We start from the raw sequence: 5,964 nt of genomic DNA, 5'->3' as shown, positions 1-5,964 counted from the left end.
AATAACTTTTTTTTGAAAATACAATTTACCAAAAGTAACCCAAGAAGAAATAAAAGTCAAAATAGCCCTGTATCTGTAAAGGAATTTGAATTTGTAGAATTCAAGGTGTAATTTTAAACCTCACCATAAAGAAATCCAGAATTTTCAGATTCTGTGTATGATGCAGAATGCCAGAAATACTATGTTCCCTACATAACAATAAGAATAAGCCAGATAATCTACAAAATCATAAATGTGTATGAATCCTTTAGAAAGTTGAGATCACAGGTTAACCAATTAGCCTGACATTTAGGGAAAAACAACTTCCACCCAGTTGAGAGAGGAGGCAAGCACTGTTTCACCCAAAGCAGGGCATGGAATGAGACTAGCTGTTACACAAGTGTATAAAATAATTCATTATATCTTTAACTAATTGCTAAAGACTTGAGTATGAGCTACTGTGAGAGTATAGAAGCTCTGAAAACTTCAGACACTAAAGGGGGATTCCAAAACGACTCATAGACACTTTCCTATGGATGTTCACTGTGTGATCATCAGAAAGATTGGGAGAAAGGCTGGAGACCACAGAAAGTTTCCTTTATAGTGCAGGCATGCAGAAAAGAATGGTTGTTGTTGCAAAAGAAAAAAAAAGCAGGAAGCTGCATTTGAATACCTCTAACCTACAGAACAAAAGCATTAATCCACTGCAGGAGAGGCATCACTCGGACAACCCTAGTGAATAGGTGAAGATGTATTGCAACTTGATGAAAGATAAAGGAAAAACAACAACAAGAAGCAAAATAAAACTAAACCTTGAACATGAAGAAAGAACAGGAAACTGTCTTGGGACCAACAATTAGAGACCTACTACATCAAGTGAAGGGGCAGGTGCTCTGCCAGAGCCCTGCTTCTGAGACCCAGGGGCACAGGGCCTGCCTAAGACTGAAACTGGACCAGGACAACAGAGAAACCACTACATATCCACCTTCCACTTCCCAAACAATATCCTAAGCTTCAAATATACAAAGCAAAAACTTATAGTACTAACATAAGAAATAAAAAATATGCATTTGTAGTTGGAGACTTCAACATTCTCTTTAAGTAATCTATAGAACATAGACGGGAAATGAATAAGGATATGAAAACCTGAACAAAACTATCAACGATGTTGTCCAAACTGACATTTGTCAAGCACTTCTGCCAACAGTAACAGAATACACATTCTTTTCAAGTGCACACGAAAGCTTCATCCAGATAAACTATATTCAGAGTCATAAAACAAACCTTAACAAATATAAAAGAATTGAAATCATGCAATGTGTGTTTTTGATCATAACAGAATTAAATTAGACATCAATAATAGAAAAAAAGGTGGAAAATACCCAAATATTTGGAAGTTAAACAGCAAATTCCTAAATAACTAGTGGTTTTAAGCAAAAGTAACAAAAGAAATTAGAACATATTTTGAATTTAATGAAAATGAAAATATAATACATCAAAATCTGAAAGATGCATCTAAAGTAATGCTTTGAGGAAAATTTATAGCATTTAAGGTTCATATTAGAAAAGAAAGTCTTAAATCATCAGTCTAAACCTTCATTGTATGAAACTAGAAAAATAAGAGCAAATTAAATCCAAAGCAAAGTAAAAGGAAATAAATGAGGATAACAGCAGGAATCAATAAATTTGAAAACAGAAAAACAATAGAGAAAAAAGTGAAACCAAAAATTGGTTCTATTAAAAGATAATAAAGTTAATAAAGCAAAAGAGAGACGAAACCAATTACAAATACCAAGAATGAAAGAGAATAGCACTACAGACCTTATACATATTTTACATTGTGATTTCTTCTTTTTTCTTTTTCTTATTTTTGACAATTTTATCAGTTTGCCATTCATTCCATGTTTGCTTCAAGAAGGAAGACATTAATATTTGGAAGGTAATATCAACAGTATTTGAAAACTACTTGAAAAGGAGAGATGGAAATGAGGGAGAGAAAGTCAATTAAACAGAATGTTAGCCTGAGATGCCAAATTCATAATAGAAACTTTGTTGATATGTTATTTCTGGGGAATGTGAGTCTGAGTGAGATAATCAATTGGGGCATGCTAGGTTTTCATTTATCTGAGGGACATCCAAATAAAGATATCTAGTAGGCAGATAAATATGTGGTTTGGTGTTTGAAAGGAGGTCTGAAATAGAGATTCAAGTTTGGGAGTCACCAGCATACAGGTAGTATCAAAACCATAGGAGTAGAGTGGTGATATGTAGATTGAAAAAGCTGAGGCCCAGGATGATGTCCCCTGACTTTCTGAAAGTGGTTTCCAATTCGTTGGTACCACAAGACACCACAGGGAGCATTCCCAAGTACCAGGAAAAAGAACTAGCAAAAGCAACTCAAGACTTTTGTCCTCAAAGAAGAACCAGAACAGCTGACTATATTAAAATGGGGTTGGCGCTGTGTATACAAACAGTGCGCAAGTGCATGCAGGCACTTCTTGGACTTAAACCTGTTCAGAAGAGAATAAACTTTCTAAATAGATTTTGGGCTAGACATAAAAGTAAGCTGAGGAAACATCTAACGGCAATAATGGAGCTGCCAGATAATGTGGACAGCATTGATTGTTCTCTTGTTTGTTTTTTTCTTAAGTATCATAAAAAACTAAAAACAGATGGTAAAGATTATGATGTTTTAAAGATATTGCTAGAATGTTATCAATAAATATTTCAGAACAGAAAATAAATATTCCAGGCATATGAGCATAGGCATATTTATAGGGAGAAAATCAATTTTCTGCAATTAGCTAGAACTGACATTCATACTATTGTACGCTATTACATCCATCTCTCAGTGTCCAACTTCTTGCTTCCATTTTGAAAACCAAGGCTGGTTTGGTGAGGGAGAGAGATTCGCTTCTGTTTACTCTCTTATAATGAAAATCTTTTTTTCTCTTGTGTGGTAGTAAGAATTCTCCCTATATGATTGTGTGGAACTATAATCCTTCAATAACATCTGTGATTCATTTTAGTTAGTGAAAAATAGTGTTTTACTTTTATACTTTAATTTGCAAAGAAGAGAGATTCCCTCATGGTACCTCAAGAAAAAAAGACTCTGGTAAAGCTTCCAAAATTGTGTATCATTTGCTTGTTGCAAAAACTCACTTTTGCACTTATAAAATATTAACATAAAGCAATACAAAGCAATATACAAGTAACTCGTCAGCAATTTAATCTTGCAAAATGGATTGGCAGCTTTTAGAAGCAAGAACAATGTTCTATACCCTTTTGGATCGCTAAAGAACACAGGAAATGGTTCATTACATTGTTGACAGCTAATAGTGAAATGCGACAAGTATTTATAAAGTAAGAACATACCTTGCCTGCTAGGCAGCTGGCGATGATTCCATTGCTAGATACAAGACAGTCAGAGTAGTTTTTCCTGTTAAATAAAATAGGGACATCAATTCAAATCCATGTCTTTCTTAAAAGGGGTCATGGATCATACCTATAGATTTAAAATCTGGTCAGAAGAATTGGTTTAGTAAAGATTTTCAATTTACTTATGCTAGGTGACAAAAAACAAAAGAGATTTGTTAGACTTTTGAACAGAATATCATCTAGAAGGACACAGATGCTAGCACTCTATATTGCTGTAATCTTATCTGCAACCCTGTGGATCTAATCACCCTCATCTGAAAAGTTGTCAAGCAACTTAAAGCCATTTCAAAAACAAAAAATTCAAGTTCTGGTTTAAAAAACAACATGACATACTATAAAGAAGAATGCTACTCACTAGGTAACTGTGTTCAATTCAAACGCTTTATAGCAAGGCAGGCTTCCCTAACATCACAGAAAACTTTTAAAGGAAAGAAGACTTGCTTCTTAGCAAACACCACTCTCAGCTGCCCACAGCTTCACTCCACTGAGACATACAGAGACACACCTCCCTTATTTATCAAAACAAGCACTTAAAAAGGATTCTTACCATGGTCAACGTGAGCCAAAACACAAATATTCCTGATGTTGGCAGTGTTTTTCTGGAGATGAATCATCTTATCCAAACTGTTGAGCACCATGGTTTACTTATTTCCTGTGACTAAAAATTAAGTAAGTATTAGCCCAGAGATTAAAGGTCGGGGCAAAAGAAAAAAATAATAAATGCTAGGAGGTGGCAAGGCTTCTCAAACCCCTTAAACTAAGAACCCAGTGAATATTTATTGATGAGACACACCACCTAGGCCTAAGTCCCGTTCGTGCACTAAAGTCAATATCCTAGCACAATTATACTTAAGGAGTTTGCTCATCCTTCCGGATCCGAAGGCTGCGATGAATCACGCAGCTCGAGGCGGCTGGGTGCAGAGTGACACCAGTAACCCTGCCGGTGGAGGAGTACTGGGCTAAACTTCTCCAGGCCAATGACCACGTACAGGAAGGGTTGCATGCAGGAGGGAGAGAAGATGCTGAAGAAGATGCTCCCTTTCTCTCTTCAGTCTTCCCCCAAGTCCCTCATTCTGACATTCTCGCTAGTCCTCGCGCAAGGTGGAATACCCAGCTTTATTCCTGCCCACGGAGCCCGAACAAAATTTTGGGTCACGTGCTTATTATCCAAGCAGGTGCATTGCCGGTCTTTCATTCCTTTCTAAATAAAAAGGAAAAACCTCTACACTACATGCCCTTCATTTCGGCAGGGTCCCGGATTCGCTCTCTTTGAGAATCGCTGGTCCACACAGACAGGCCACCGCCCCGGCCCCAGACTGGAAGCGACACTCCGGGGACCACCGCTCCCAGCCAGGGCTCGGCCCCAGCCCGCGTTCCCGCCTCAGAGCCGCAGCGAGCTGGGTCCTCCAAGCACCGCCCAAAGGCTGGCCAAGGAAGATGCCAGTCCCCAGCGCGAGCTCGCACTCACCGGCGGCAGCAGCCCCACAAGCCCAGCTTCTCCTCTGGGGTCGCAGCCACACCAAGAGCTTCCGAAACGCAAAGATCTCTGCGAGTCCGGCACGCCCGCGCGCCAGGGGGCGGGGCCGGCTGACGCTCGACCTTTCACCCGCGCGTCTCTGGCGCCACCGGAAGCCGGCGCCGGGTCTGTCACCAGGCATATCTCTGTTGCCTTGACTACGGCGGGCGCTGTGGGAGTGAAGAAGCCGCAAGTGCTGAGGCGCGGTGGAGGAAGGCATGGGAGCCAAGAGCATGAGGAGCTGGTGTCTGTGTCAGATTTGTATCTGCGGGTAAGAAATGGCTGGTGTAGTGGCGGGCCGGGGCGCTTGGGAGCCGACCTAGGGCCTAGGTACACGGAGCCGGCTCCTCTGGAACCCTGAGAATGGCCGTCCCCCGCAGATCAAGGGACGAGGACGCAGCGACATCCCCACTTATCCCGCTCCACGAATACTCGCTCCGCAGCCGTCGGCTACCTGGGGGTAAAACGTTTCTTCGTAGCCCCTGAGACTCCCAATCAAGGATGCAAACTAAAATGCCACCCAGGCCGGGTAAATAATATATGTGAAGCAGCGACGGGATATAAGACTGGTGAGTAGTGGGATGTGATCCGAATGGGAGAATGCATTTCCACCCCGTCATCCCCCACCACAAAGATGAGAAAGAACAGTGCTCAAGGCCCTGAGTCTGCAACCCCTATCACACTTTCTTTCATCTGCTTTCTGTCCTCCCAGCCAGACCATATTTCCATTCCCGTCCAGGCAGCAGTTCTTTGGGATCCGCCTGACTGAAAAGGCAGTACAGTAGTCCCCACCCTGAAACCTAGAATACAACTGAGTCCTGCCTAACAAACTTCCATCACCTAGAAACAGTCTTCTCCTTCCTCAGCTTCACTGTTGACCCAGGGATTAGATCATTATTTGCTAAGTAAATATGAACGTGTCAGTCCCTTCGTGTTTGCAATCCCCTTCAAAGAAAACACCTGCATGTTGATGGAAAGCAGTTTATTTGATAGTCTCATAATAAACACAGTTCGTAATTAGAAGTAGATTA

General features: G+C 40.8%; 2 long non-coding RNA genes across 3 annotated transcripts in view; one reads left to right on the top strand and one right to left on the bottom strand.

Annotated features, from left to right (window-relative positions):
* LOC108512260 (uncharacterized) overlaps positions 1–4,992 on the bottom strand; it is a 23,492-nt gene extending 18,500 nt beyond the window's left edge. For both annotated transcript variants that reach the window (XR_001880546.1, XR_001880547.1), the window contains exons 1-3: positions 4,886–4,992; positions 3,965–4,075; positions 3,355–3,418 (exon numbers count right to left, since the gene is read on the bottom strand). This is a non-coding gene — a long non-coding RNA (uncharacterized LOC108512260). The remainder of the gene's footprint in view (positions 1–3,354; positions 3,419–3,964; positions 4,076–4,885) is intronic.
* A 46-nt stretch (positions 4,993–5,038) lies between these two features.
* Positions 5,039–5,964, top strand: part of LOC108512258 (uncharacterized) — a 3,292-nt gene continuing 2,366 nt past the window's right edge. The window contains exons 1-2 of the long non-coding RNA XR_001880545.1: positions 5,039–5,204; positions 5,314–5,502. This is a non-coding gene — a long non-coding RNA (uncharacterized LOC108512258). The remainder of the gene's footprint in view (positions 5,205–5,313; positions 5,503–5,964) is intronic.

Source organism: Rhinopithecus bieti, unplaced genomic scaffold (genome assembly GCF_001698545.2).
Source record: "Rhinopithecus bieti isolate Rb0 unplaced genomic scaffold, ASM169854v2 scaffold_30283, whole genome shotgun sequence".
NCBI lineage: Eukaryota > Metazoa > Chordata > Mammalia > Primates > Cercopithecidae > Rhinopithecus > Rhinopithecus bieti.
Note: the sequence above shows the minus strand (reverse complement) of the source record. Positions and strands in the feature narration are given on the sequence as shown.